The 15,280-nt window shown below is 37.9% G+C and overlaps 1 protein-coding gene across 8 annotated transcripts in view; it reads right to left on the minus strand.

The window, feature by feature from the left end:
* The window catches only part of FAM110B (family with sequence similarity 110 member B), a 150,725-nt gene that overhangs the window by 118,728 nt on the left and 16,717 nt on the right, over window positions 1-15,280 (minus strand). For 4 of the 8 annotated variants that reach the window (XM_090283664.1, XM_090283666.1, XM_090283665.1 and 1 more), the window contains exon 2: window positions 3,195-3,292. The exons of 2 other annotated variants lie outside the window; for them this stretch is intronic. The gene's annotated coding sequence lies outside the window, so the exon portion shown is untranslated. Of the gene's footprint in view, window positions 1-3,194; window positions 3,293-3,413; window positions 3,474-9,359; window positions 9,506-15,280 lie in introns of those variants that run through there. 2 more of the 8 variants (XM_090283669.1, XM_090283667.1) reach the window with 2 other exon arrangements.

Genomic DNA, 15,280 nt, shown 5'->3' on the forward strand with positions numbered 1-15,280 from the left:
TTACAGTAATACTGAAGGCAAATTCGAAAAGTCATCATATTCTCAGCATTCTAACAAAGGTGTGTTCAGTTCTCCAATTCCCTTGCTGCGTTTTCAATTTAGTTTCCATCTTCCCTGAGCGCTCCCAAGGCCAGGCATGGGTGAAAGATAACAAGACAGGGCTCTATTGCCAGTGGGGCTCAAAAACATTCATTTTCTAAGGTGACTCACAGTCACTTCAATTATATACTCTTTTCATTAAAAGACATTCTTAAGCCAAGTAATGTCATTTGTCTCAAGTGTACAAAAAAAAAAATGTGTAAAACAAATTATAAGAAATTCTCCAAAGAATTAACGATTCAAATGCACTTTTGGTTCAGAGTACAGAGAAAAGAACATCAAAGTTTTTGTATAAGCCTCATTTAATTTAGATAAAGTAAAATCAAATGTTACTAAATTTCGGTTTGCATCCCCTTTCACAGTTTTGGAACAACCATATAGCATGGGTGATAATACTTCAGAATACTTTACAGTTCAGAATGATGACAGAAAAGCATTATCTAATGAGAGAGACCAAAATAATTGCACATATCTATGTATACATTGTGATCATATAGGCTAATGGATTCTAGTATTATTCAAGACTTAATTATCCTTATTCTTAAGTTAGTTTTAAAATTTCATAAAAGCCAAGAAAATACTGTTTTTTATATTTAAAAAATTAACACTGATAAGAAAAAAAGAACCACAGTCAATCATAACCAATACTTGTAAGAATTCATTTGTGTGTAGAAATGATTTAACAAACTAGTGATGAGATTTCAAATAATGTAAGTTGTCAATAAATAGTACTGTTTGGCTGACAAACTAAACTTGCAGCCACTCTATGCTATTCCTGTTTGACACCAGCCAGCATTCAGGGTCACAGTCTGACTGAACACCCTTGCTGATAATGCTGCTGTAATTTTATCACTATCACAGAGGGTCACCACTTGAGTACACTATGTGACTGGCACAGTGCATTTTACATATATCTCCTCACTAAATGTTTACAGTAACCGTGAGAAGTAAATATTATTATCTCTATTTTGTAGACAATGATAGTGACCACAGCTATTAACATGTATTAAACATTTCCATTGTGCCAGTCTACATAGCAACGCAACTCACTTATTTAATGCTCACAATAGTCCCATGATATGGGGACTATTATTATCCTGAAAGATGAAGAAATTGAGAAATATAGAGTAAACAGCTATCCCAGGGTCACATAAGTTATATGTGGCAGAGTCCTGATGCTGACCCAGGTCCTCCTAATGTCAAAGCCACATTCTTACCGACCCCAAGGAGGCTCTCTAGGCCTGCCCTCTTGTCACACCTATGAGAAGAGCTACCACAGCATACAGGAAGGGGGCCAGAGCTTATTTGGCCAGCGCTGTACCCCTCATTCCACAACAACTCATAAATCTGCCTGGAGCCCTCCCCCCTAGTTTCTCTGAAGAAACTCACAACAAGGGAACTGAAGTCCCACCTCGGAGCTAGCACAGCTCAATGGTCCCAGGGGCACATGACCCAAAGGCCAGGCTTTCTAACCTGACCAGAGCACAAGGCATCCCAGGATAAAGAGCCTTGGTCTGGACAGATGCCCTCTGTCCATTCAATGGTCATCAGCTGCTTAGTTCCTATGGCCCACTATGTGCCTGACCCCACGAGGCTCTCGGTTACTGAGCCAAACAAGCCAGGGGCTCACCTCGGCAGCTGACAGTGAGAGGAAACACGCAAACAACTGGGTGAACAGTGGAAAAAGGCTGTTGGAATCATGGCAGATTGTATTTGGATATAATGAGCAGCACCAAGTGGGGTCAGGGGGGTCAACTCTAAGGCTCAAGGAAGGCAGCAGGGAACTGAGGCTTGGAAGGCAGGCCATGCTCCTGCATCCCCGGAGGGAGGCAGAAACCACAGTAAGAAGCTGTCCCATTAGGAGGAAACAACGGCGCTAGCTATCAACTGACTAGCAATTGTCAGCCTCAGGACTGAGAGGGACACTGTGAAGAAATAAAACTAACATCTCAAGAGCCAAGGTGGAGTATGTACCACAGAAAAGGCTCAGTTAGGAAGAAGGTCCCCACTCGCACACAGCACCCAGGGTAAAGGTGCTTGCCTTGACTGGACAACACCTGAGTCCAGATTCTCTATGGATGACTAATGCATTATTAATGCAAGAGCAGGTAAGCAGCCGCTCTACTACAAAGGGACTACAAAACACCAGCAAAATGAACCAACTGGTTGCCAATTCACAGAAATTACCATTTCAATTAGCAAAGGCCAAGAAGAACAGGAAAGAAATACGGTGCAATATTTAGCAGAAATCACAAAACCACCTTTACCTCATTTATTTTTGCCCATTCTGTTAAGGCACTTACTACAGACTGAACGTCTTTATTAATAACATTAGTATATGCACAGAGAGGAAAATAATTGATATGTATATCCCAATTTAACCAGTATTACCTCTGGGGAGTGGCTTTAATGTCAACAGTCACATTTTATGTTACATACCTATAACATTTAATTGTTTTGCAACATCTGTATTATGTTAGTGATCGGAAAAAAATATACTGGGTCTCACACCACAGTGAGGATATTGACAAATTCACAGGTCAGTAGATAGTATACTGCTCCTGCTTTACTTATTATCCCCATGAGGGAATCTGATTCTAATGATCCAAACTGGGGAGGTTAAATATCCGCAGAATTTGCAGAAAAAGCCACTGCCTGCAAACACCCAGGCAACCCTAAAGAGGGCCAGGAACAAGAACATAGTGGAATAGTGCGGGAGGGGAAGGACCTGAGACCAGCTTCCAGCCACGCCAGTGGGTGGGCAGCCAGTTTCACAGAGGTGGTTTCTGCCAATCCCCCCCTTTCTGCCAGGGCATGAGAGAATGTGATGGTGTGTGTGCCCGGAACAGGGACCAGCATGGGGGACAAACTCCACAAGTGGCTGTGAAGGAATACATGGAAGGAAGCGGGGGTGGGGAAGGAGAAAAGAGGGGAAGAGGAGAGAAGAGAAAGCTGACAGAGAAAAGAGGGGAGAATGAAGGCAGGAGAGGAAGGGGTGGGGGGGGCAACTAAATTCTGCTCAACAAATAGTAAGTTGTGTTTATGATCATCAGAGTATACATGAATTTAATAATATATTTTAAACATGTAATTACCGTTTATTTCCCTTTCAGGCCTTAGAAAGTGTTGCTAACTTCCAATTCAAGGTGCAGAACAAAGAGGACAGGTGCTCTAGGTATCCAATCGGGAACTTCTAAAAAATAGGAGACATAATACAAATTATTCTGGAGAATAAAAGTGATTAATGTTTAAAGTATCATTTAAAAGGAACTGATTTTCACTGAATAAAAAAGACAGTACATTTCCTCATATACCTGGAAAAAGATTGGGCCCAAATCCTCTTCCTAACATAGCTGCTCTAGAAAACTCTAAATTGATTCTAGGAAAAAAAAAAAAAAGATCAACTACAGGATAGGCTGTGTCTGTGCCTTTAATGAGAAACAAACCATAGGAGGTTTGGAGACCTCCACGTGGCTTTGCACCATGCCAAACACAAGCTCCCCAACACAACTTGCTCACAAAATCCTGTGGGAAATGACGTAGCCTTCTCACAAACAACTGCGAACTGGGGAGGAAAACAGATATCTTTATTTCAGAAGCTTTGTTCGTTCTTGCAAGGGAGTGAAATACTACAAAGCAGCATTTTATCTTATCCTCCAAATGCAGTTCCAGTTCCAACATGAGCTCAGAAACACATGTCCATTTGTCCTGGGGCTTCTTTCTCCTGGACTGAGGACAGACCTTGGAGGCAACACTGCCCCAAATTTTAAGTACCCAGTATTTCATTTCTAGGAAGGAAACAATTAACATGGACTGGGCACATACTCAGACCCAGAAATAACATGACTGTATTTTCCAAAGTGGGAAAGAAACAGGCTTTTTGAAGAAAGTCATGTGCCTAGGGCCGTCTGACACCTAAATGTTTTTTTATTCAAGTATTTCCCAGTACCTGTGTATGGGGAGATACATGAATGAGGCATGAAAGTGACTGTTTTCTATACACCCGACAACTCAAACGAAAATACTGTGGTAGAAAACTTAACCATCTTCTTTACTAGCATCTGCTTTTATTGTATGCCATCAGTCCAAATAACTACACCTTTGTTTATGTAAAAGTGGGGGCTTACACTGACAGGGCAAAAATGCTATGACTATAATAGATATCTTTTTTATTGAGATTTACTCTATATTTTGTATGATTATAAAAGTAATCAGCAGTAAAATATTTTAAGGAGGCACTTAGAACTGCAACAGATGATGGCGAAGAACACTTCATTAAGGTTGAAGCCAGCTTCCCAACCATGATCTCCCTTCTGGAGTGGTGTGTAATGAATGACTTGGCAGAAGATTATTAAAGGTCTGCAAATCTTGGACTAGATTTTGTTTAGCTTCCCAAATAAATAAATAAATAAATGCCTGAAAATGTCTATTTAAATGACAAGTAGAATATTTCCCCCTCTCACATTTAAAATGCTCAAAATAATTTCCTTTCCCCTAAGAACAAAAAGTAAAATTAGTACTGGATTAAAAAAGAAATATAAACTCCAAGTTTATGGCACTTTTTGGCAAGTTTATGGCAATTTAAGTTTTTATTTTATTTGTCTGCTGAGATGTATGGGATTCAAATGAATAAAGTTATATACATTTAATAGAACTTTAGAGAAATTTTACTTAAAAATATCTTTGGGCCCAATTGAAATTGATTGTAACCCATAATAACAAACTAAAAATGTTTCTTATTTTACTTATTTGCAACCAGTATTTTTTGTTTCATTCTAAAATTGTATCAAAATTTTCTTTTCATATGTATCATTATTTTTGCCTTTGCCTTCTCACATTTGAAGAGAGAAAAGAACAGAGCTGAACTTCTACTCTTAACAATGCAGAGCTAGAGGAGTCACATAATTATGACTGGGATGGGGAATAATACCACATATGAAGAACTTTAGGACTAGATTTATCTTCAAAGTTGCCATATGACATCAAAATCATCCTAAAAAAAATTACTGGTAACACCTATTCATGAAGATATGGGATTGGATGGTTACCTGCTCCAATCAACTCATTTCACAGCAGAGGAAATGAAAGCCCAGAGTGGTCCAGTGACTTCTCCAAAATCACATAACAAAACTGGTCTTAAATCTCAAATTTCCTAGGTGCTAATCCAGTGCTCCATTAGATTATAACCAATTCATAATTTCCATAACTAACCTATTAAGAGCTTATAATTTCATCTATTTTCCTACACATCTATTATTCTACACAGCATGAACACCACTTGATGAGTCAACTCAACTTTATGTTAACACAAAACACTATTGATGTCCAAGAACATACTCTGCCTTTCCCTTCACTGATAGAGCCAGATTAAACAATGAATGCCTATGAAAAATCTGAGATGAAATTTGAAATACTCTTAGGTTATCTAACCTAGATACATCTATTCTCAAAACAGAATTTCCCTTTCTTATTCACAGTTAAATCATAATCATAGCTTTGTTATAATACAGTTGCCAAGTAGATTTTATAGATAGCTATCAAGCAAAATGTAGGTATTCTATAGTCAAAGCTTAGCTTAGCAGTTTTTAAAGTAAGAATTTCAAGATAATGAACTATTAGATCCATCAATTCAGACAGAACTCTTACTCTCTAAAGCTCTGGAATCATTCAAGAGCACTTAAGTTACCTAAGTCAGTAGCTTATTATCATCAACAGGCAGGCATCTGTTGACTCTCAGTTATTTACACTGTACAGTGCTAGGTGCAAGGGAACCAATAAATGTGCAATGATGTCCTGGCCCACTGTAGAGTGATGACTGAGATAATTAAGGACTTTCATTTAGCTCAATCAAGGTTTGCAAGTGACCAATGTATATGTTCCAATGTTGGTTTAGATGGTTAGCAAGTAAATTCATATATGGTTTTCCCAGAGGATGAGTAGAGAGATTTAGTAAATAGTACATGTTTGGGAAGCAGGGTAAGATAGATTAATATAGACCAATAGATGACAGAAGAACCCCTTTATGCAAGCCCTAAAAAGCGAAAGAATGGCACAGGAAACAAAAATACCATGGAAAGAAATTCCATTCTTAAAAATGTGCCAGCAACAAAAATACCTTCCTCCTATTTCTTCATTGAAACTGATTAAGGTATTAAAACTCAGTGCCAAACAACTCCATTAAAATAACAAAAAACAAAAACAAAAACAAGCTTTAAACACACTTTCAACAAAGAAAATGAACAAATGCAAAATAAGCACAAGAGATCTTCAACATAATTTAGTCGGTGGGGAAATACAAAATAATACCTTAATATACACCACTACACACTCACTAGAATGCCTAAATTTAAAAGGGCAAAAGTATCAAGCATTTACAAGGCAATGGAGCAACTGGGATTCTGATATAATACTGGAGGAAAATTCAAAATGTTACAGGCACTTTGACTAATAATTTGGCAGTTTCTTATTAAATTAAACACACACTCACCATATGACCCAGCAAACCCACTTCTATGTATTTACCCAAGAGAAATTGAAAGACAAATTTCACACCAAGACTTGTACAAGAAAGTTCATAGTAGCTTTATTCACAATAGCCCATAACTTGAAAGAACTCAACTACTGAATGGACAAACACATCATACTATATCACACAAAGGAATAATACTTAGTAATGAAAGAAAAGAAATTACTTATGCATACAACATAAGTAAATTTCAAAAATACGATACTATGGAAAAGAAGGAAACATGGAAAACTACACACATAATTCCATTTATATGAAATTTTTGAGAAGGCAAAACTATGTCAACAGAAAGCAGATCAATTGTACCCAAGGGTCAGGGTGTGGGGGAAGGGTTTCACTGTAAAGAGGCATATTGGAGGGATGGAAATGATCTATATCATGATGGTAGTTGTGGCTACATTATTGTGCATATTTATGAAATTCATTGAGTAATACACTTTAAAATCATTAAATTTAAAATCAACTCTAAAACTACTTGTAAAAACATTTGATATATTAATTGGGAAGAACCCCTTAAGCATCAGTAGGCTTTGTCCTGGTCTAATGAATATACTTTCTATGATATAAAGATATAAGACAGGCTTATCAAAGTTATAGTTGATTCAAATCTTAAAATGGCTAAAATGTTATATAATAGAATCATGGTTCTACATGTGAGAAGATGAAACAATTTTATAGTATTACTGTACAATATAAGTGAAAAGAAACAAATTCATACATTCACTCAACAAATACTCCCTGAGAAACTACAATGAGTTGGTCCCTACACTAGATGGAAAGAGTCACCTAGATTAAATAAGAAAGAGCCCTTGCCCTTACAAAGTTCATTATCCAAGAAATGTAAGTTGAACACTCCCATGAGAGAAGGTATAAACTAATTAATTAATCTGAAAAAGGACTATGTGTTTGAGTTTGTCTGTTACCTCTTAGCTATGGCATAACTATGAGTGAAATTACAGGCTGAACCAACAGAAGGATCAAATTCAGTACAAATACACACAAGTACTGCTCTGCTCTAAATTGGTCAACCCATATGTAGGGGTATCGGTCATATTTGATTATGCTACAGAGGGGATCATTTTAAATCCCCTTCTAAAGCCCAGCATGGGTGCCTGAATATTCTGTAGTGTTGCCGTTCCTCCTGCGACTAAATCCCTAAGACAACGTATGAGCTGGGAATTACCCTGTACCTACTATACTATCTGTGCTGTTAAGAGTGTTAAGTATAACCAGCTCTTGGCAGACTGAAGCGTGGACAGGTAAAAAGGGAACCTGGAAATATAATATTTAAGTCAACTAGAGAAATGCCTGGGAGTGGAGGTGGTACCATTTGGAGGAAGAGACATCATTCTGAGTGGCACAGTTCCGGGGAGGCTAATACGGCTCTTGATAAGAGCATTCTAGCACCAAACAATCTCACATTTGAATAGACTGCCTCATAAGGCAGGGAGACCCAGTGTCTGCAAGTTTACTGAACTAAGAATTTAGCCATACTCGATTCCCAATATTTCATCCTAATGTGTGACCTGGATCATTACCATCACCTCACAATCTGTCTCCCAATGCCCAGATTTTCAACCTTCTATGGGGCAGCAAAATTGATCTCTTACATAGTTACGACCTTGCCCTCCTACCACCCCTGCCCCATGCCTACAATCTTTACACTCCTTTGGTGGCTCTCCATCACCTACAGGATCAAATACCACTCTGGCAGGGTCCCCCCAACAATACAGCTCTTCTACCACTCACCCCCACATGCTGTGCACAGCAATTCTGAATGATTGCAGAACCTCCTCACAGGGCCATGATTTTCTTGCCTTCACACTGCATGTGCCATTCACTGTCTGAAGTGTCCTGTACCTCCTGATGTGTGTCTGGAGGCTTCAGCCCACTCACCCTTAGCATAGCTCTGACAATCTCTACTTTTAGAAGCATTCCCTTGACCCCTTCATGCTTTTACCATTTCCCCCCCTTCATGCTATGGTGCCTGACTCACCTCCATGAAAACATCAGCCCAGATATAAAGATCAGCTATGGCTCTGTCTCCCCGATAAACCATTAACCCCTGTCTGGTTATCTTAATCCCTAGGATTTAGCCCAGGAGGTGACACTTCATAGAGCTTTCCAAACGAGCCAGAATTCCAAGATAGTCCAGTTCTGTATGTCCTGTCTGATCTCGTACCATTAGCAGTGTATAAACTTGGGTTATGCAGGAGGGACAGAGTAAGCACAGACAAATGCTGTCCTTCTGAGGCCACAGAAAACAGAGGTGAGCAACTCTCTGAAGAATCCAGGCAGCCTGAACTTCTTTTTCTGGCTATGAACTCTGAGCTGGGGGCCCAGTGTGGGGCTGGGACCCCTTGTTCCTCAAGGGGACCTCCGCAGCCAAGAAACTGCTCTCCATTTTTATCTGTGGGTGTAGGACCAGCTGAAGTTGGGATACAGAGACCAAAATGATTTCCTAGTGGACACTTGGGCATTTTGAAGTCAGCTGGATTCAAATCCTGCTACCATGACTTCACTATGTGACCCTGAGTAATTTAGCCTCTCAAAGCCCAGGTCTCCTCACACAGTGCTGGCTGATCCTCAGCAACCTCCTCTTACCTGCTTTTTCATCAACGAATGGAAATAATACCAACTTTGGAATAAGGTGTTTCAACAAAAATGTGTAAAAATTCCAGGCATAGAGTCCCTTGGTTATCAATCACTGATTTGAAACATTCTTGAAAATTACCTTTTCTTTCCAAAAAGGCAGGATTATACAAGTGGAGACATCTTCTTGAGGCTCAAAGCAAAAAGAACACAATCACCTCGCTGTAATGCTTCTCACATGCTGCTCCTTATAAAGAGGCCTTTTACGTATTTTAATAAAGAATTTATTTGGACTGAGTTGACACAGATCCTTGTATATCTCTAGGCTTTACAAAGAAAAAAAAAAAAGGAAAAAGCACACTGAAAAGCTTCATTATAATTTACTCAGATGTACCCCATCAATTTTGTTCATTGATTCTCTATAAACAATAACTCTTAGCAAACCCACATGTGGTCAGAGATGTTATGTCCGAGATAGAAGTTTCTGAAAAAGGTCATAAAAGAAAGAGCTGTAAACTGCTTACCGTCATGTTGGTTTCTCTAAGTTCTTTTAAAGAGAAATGTGCCTGTTTCCAAAATAATATATATATATTATATATATATATATATAAAACATGTTCCACATCTCAAATATTCACTTTTAACACTCTACAAATACATGTTTTTTAAACCTAGTATGTTATTACCTGGTCATGATCCAATTATTAATAAGGTTTTAATATTTGCGAATCAGTAGCTGAACATAATATGTCATTTAGAAAAGATTAATCAAATTAAAAAGCAGAGTTTCTGGTGGTTCCCAGCCTAAATTCCAGCAGTAAGAACATATAAATAAGAGTGATTTTGATATATTCTGCAGGATGAATGTGATATTTTGGGAAGAAAGAACAGAGGAAGGAATCTCCTTCGTTAAAAATATCTGACCTCATATAACTCTAGAGATTTCCAAAATCCAAAATATATTGAGTTATTTTCTTTTTGGTTAGCATGTTCTTCCAAAGTTACTGTACTTCTTTGTCAGGAAGGAACTATTGTAGAAAACATGTATTTTGTTATTACTCAAATTCATATGTGCAAAATCCCTCATTAACTTACATTATGAAAAATTCTTCAAGAACAAACACAGGCGTCAGGAACCCACTTCAATTTAAGGCAAAAAGCATTTATCTTATCTGGAGGCTGATCTTTAAATTATTTTTTCCAACATTGTCTTTGTGGTAAAATACACATAAAATTTACCATCTTAACTGTTTTGAAGTATACACTTCATGGTATTAAATACACTCAATAATGTGATTGCCAATATCCATTCCCAAAACTCTTATCTTGTAAAACTGAAGCTCTGTACCCATTAAACACTACCTCCCCATTCCCACTTCCAACCCCTGCCAATCCCCTAGATTCTACTCTCTGTCTCTATGAATTTGACTACTCTAAGTATTTGACATAAGTGGAATCATACAATATGTCTTTTTGTGATTGGCTTATTTTACTTAATATAATGTCCTCAAGGTTCATTCACGTTTTATGTGTCAAAATTTCCCTCCTTTTGCAGGCTAATACTACATTATAAGTATATACCTCATTTCACTTATTCATACATCCATTGATGGACCCTTGTGTTACATTCATGTTTTGGCTATTGTGAATAAATAGTGCTGCTGTGAACATGGGTATCTCTTCAGAACTCCGCTTTCAAGTCTCTTGGGTATATACTCAGAAGTGGACTTTCTGGGTTGTATGATAATTCTACTTTTATAAATTATAATTTTTAAATGACTATTAAATCAGGCACAATGTTCCTTGAAAAGTAAAATTTGAAATGGTAAAACAGTAATATAAGCAACCATAGGATATCATGCCAGGAAATGACGTCAACAAAATTCAGTTTTCGGCAATTTTCCTTCCTTCCAGGCATCTCCAAATACCAGATAAAAGTGTTAATGAGATTCAAGTCTCCATTTTGCCTTAAAAAATTAGCTTCCACAATATATTCAACGTTGAACTATAGGACTCTTTGTATCACTTAACCTATTTGAAGATACACACACTCCATGGGAACAGCTTTCTAGCACTGTGTTTTTGATCTTCAAGAGATGAAGCTCCGCTTAACAACGCTGAGGCTGGGGGTTGTCCTGGCTAGGTGAGAAGTATAATTTAATTGGAGTTCCCATCAAGTGCTTTCCAGAACAGGTGGCAATGATTTCAGGCCAAAGAACCTCCACTTTCATCCTGCTGTTAAAAAAGCTATTCATTTTGTTAATAAGCAAGTGTAGAACCATGTGAACATCAACACTGATATTTTCTGCTATCCTACAAAAACTAGGCCGAACGTTAATAAAATGTAATACAATCTACTGGGCACCTTTCTTAACAGTTAAACACAGGTTTTATTAAGACATCATGTTTTATATTATTGCATTTTTTATTGTGGTAAAATACAAAGAATATAAAATTTACCATCTTAGCCACTTTTAAGTGTACAGTTCAGTGGCATTAAGCACTTTGACAGTGTTGTCCAACCTTCACCACCGACCACACCCAGAACCCTTTTCATCTTGCAAAACTGCAATTCTGGACCCGTTCAACATTAACTCTCAGTTCCCCTCTCCTCTCAGCCTCTAGCAACCTTCGTTCTACTTTCTGTCTCTATGAATTTGACTACTCTAAGCACATCATTTAAATGGGAAGTGTTTGTCCTTTTGTGACTGGCTCATTTCACTCCCCATAATGTCCTCACAGTTCAGCCACATTGTAGCATGTGTCTGCTGGGCACTTCTTACTTCTCATGTCACAGGAAAGCCTTATGTAGAGTCAAGGGCATCTCCCTGTGAGGCCCTGCTGCATAGACAGGCTACATATAAATCACTGTGTTTATGAAAGCAGAATCCAGAAGGACCAGCATTGCGGCACCACAGAACCCTGTTCCGGTCTCCTTTCTGATAAAGCATCCCTGAAACCTTCAATGCTGGCCCCCAGCAAGTAAGCAAGGAGGGTCTGTGAGCCAGGCCACCCGGCATGACTGCAAGATAAGAGAGGGTAAGGTTTCACTGAAAAAAGAACTTTTCATTAATGTCTGCTATATGCTATCTTCAGGGCTTCGGAGAAAGTAATGCCAATATAAATGACTGGCCAGGAATGATTTACACTAAGAGTAAACAACAAATTAATGGCCCCATTACATTTAAGGTAGTTTTGCTATCTTAATGGTGATACTAACTAGCATGATAAAAACTACAACTTACTCCATAAAATAAAGCATTTATTATGTAATCTTCTGCAGTAATTTTTTACCCTTTGGCTGTTTTATGTAAGCCATACATCCCTAACTAAATTACATGTTTCAAAAAGACAGTCTTTGAATTCTTTTATGTCCATCTCAAATTGATGTCCACAAAAAAGTAGGTATTGGATAAAATAAAAAATACATAAAAATACATCGATTAATGATCAAAAAATTGGTAAACAAAGTAGTATTTATAGCTTAGTAGATATATGTGTACACTTTGCAGTCAAATATGTCATCCCAAATTCAAATATCAGTTCTACTCAGGGTTGTTCTGTATTAAATGACAATGTATTTAACACTGTTGGCTTAGAACCTGAAACTGAAACAGAGTAAATACACAATTACGTTTCAACCATTAGTAGTAATAATGGCATTGCAATGGATTGAATATCTGTATCCCTCCTCAAATTATTGTAATATGTAGAAATCTTAACCCCCAATGTGATGGTATTAGAAATTGCTGGATATGTGCAGTTGGATAAAGTCTGGGACACTATGAAAGATCATTATTCAAGAAGCTTCCCTGACCAACAATTTGACTTATGACCAGGAAAGGGCCCAGGTACAATGAACTGAGCTCCTCCCACCCACCCATAGCCAGTATCAACTCACCTGCCACCTGGCTGAGCCACCTCACATGCAGCTCCCCCAGGCCCCGCCCAGCCTTCAGGTGATTGCAGCCCCAGCAATACCTAGATTGTGGCCCCCTGAGACACCCAGATTCTCACGGAAAGGTGAAGGACGTGAAGGCTTTATCATTTTGAGCCACACTAAGTTTGGGGGTTATTTGCTATGTAGTGAGAGATGATACAGATTTTATCTCCGCTCACATCTTTCTTTCTGTCCAGTATAATCATTTATCTAAAAGTACCTATTTTGTAGATTTAAAAAATCATCAAAGAGGCATATAGAATATATGTTCTGGTTCCCTCTGGCCATACCAAAGAGACATCTGGTTTCTCATAGTTAAAAACTATATGAAAGACACCCTAGTTTCTATGTTGTGAGGTATTCAGATTAAATGGATCAACTACATAATTAAACCATAAAAACAGAATGATATAATAAGAAATAGTTCAATATTCCGTTAGTTAAATTTGTTTCTAAACAGGACTTATTTTGATTATAGAATACACATTTCACTAAGTTTCACTTTAAATCCTAGTACATTTAAAAAAACATGTTCTAGTTCATTGAGGACATTTAAAAAAATTAAAATTTATTGGGGTAACACTGGTTAATAACATTATATAAGTTACAGGTGTACAATTCTATAATACATCATTTGTATACTGCATTGTGTGCTTACCAGAGGGCATTTTATTTAAGACCCTAAGACTAAATTTAGAAATTATCTTTACTATATTCCTCCAATTTAATCCACTAATAGTATCTATATCAATTTTTGTTGAAATAGAAGTATGCCAAGAATGTAAATTGTATGTATTCTAACAAAAAATAGCCAAGCTGTCTGAAAATTTTTAAAAAATCAACTCATAAGATTAAAAAAATAAAATTCCCAATAAAGAAAAATATTATTTTATAAAAACATTTTTTAAAACAAAGAAAATAAGTACATTTTCATGGCCTAAAGTATTGATGTTAACAATGATATGATCAATACATTTAATTTTTTATTAAAGCTATGAATATGCTCCAGAAAAGATCCCATTAAAATTTTTTATTTTAAAATACAAAGATCGTAGTTTTGCTTCCAAGTGACTACCATGTTTAATTAATTACTTCAAAAAATCAGAACTGAACTAATATTTTACATATGAAAATCCACACAGACTAAAGACAAATGCAAAATGGTTAGGAAAAAACATGCATACATGTGGCTTATTAAGCAGAAGTGTGGTATTAAAAATTATGGACTTCATTTATGATCTGTGATGAAAACTTAAAGCCTGTGACACCACAGGTCTTCTTCTCTGGGAGAACTTTTATAACCCTTTCTGGCATGGCCGCATTTTCCCTACAAGACATCGACCTTCCCTCTCGCTGAGGATCCTGCAAAGTTTACTGTGTCTGGGAACTCTCATTCAGCACCGTGCACATCTAAAATGAGGACTCCATGCAGATGAACAGTTTAACCTCACCAGGAAGCGAGTTAAACTGCAAATCCTCAGGCCTTCCCTGATGCGCCACTGGTGTTTTAACAGACCTCCAGGTGACTCCGGAGTGCTAGTTGGAAACCACTGACCCAGTCCAAAGGCTCCTAAAGCCACCCGTGTGTCACTGGCCCCTCTGGGTACTCTCAGCAATTTCCCCAATTCCCACTTGAGGAAAGGAGGCCCAGGAAGCTCCAGAATCCCAGGCATTCTGACTGGGTTGACTCTGCCCATGAAGTAGTGATTATGAAGGGCCTTTCAGGAAGAACTGATGCCTATTCTTGTATGTTAGTCCTGATAGTGCCCGTTTTGCTAGGGCCTGTGCCAAGCCAGGGAGAATGGAAGGCAGAGGCATAACTCTGCACACACAAATGCCAAGATCTTGATGTACAGAAAATCCCCATTCCCAGGAGACCCATGTTCCTGTCACATTCCCAGCATAGAAACAAATGTTTCAAAACTAAAGTCAGCCACTTCACTCCACCCCCGCTGTGCTTACAAGCATTTATCAGTTTAAAGACAGGTGACCTTATTTTCCAACACTGTACCCAAGAGAGGGCCGTGAGTAGACTCCATTAAGTCTGCTATGGGGCAGACCCAGAGCTTCTAAGGCATGATGAAATAAACCCAAAACAAACAAACAAAAAAAGGTGGTGCTAG

Source organism: Furipterus horrens, unplaced genomic scaffold, assembly GCF_987537825.1.
Source record: "Furipterus horrens unplaced genomic scaffold, mFurHor1.1.pri manual_scaffold_7, whole genome shotgun sequence".
Taxonomy (NCBI): domain Eukaryota; kingdom Metazoa; phylum Chordata; class Mammalia; order Chiroptera; family Furipteridae; genus Furipterus; species Furipterus horrens.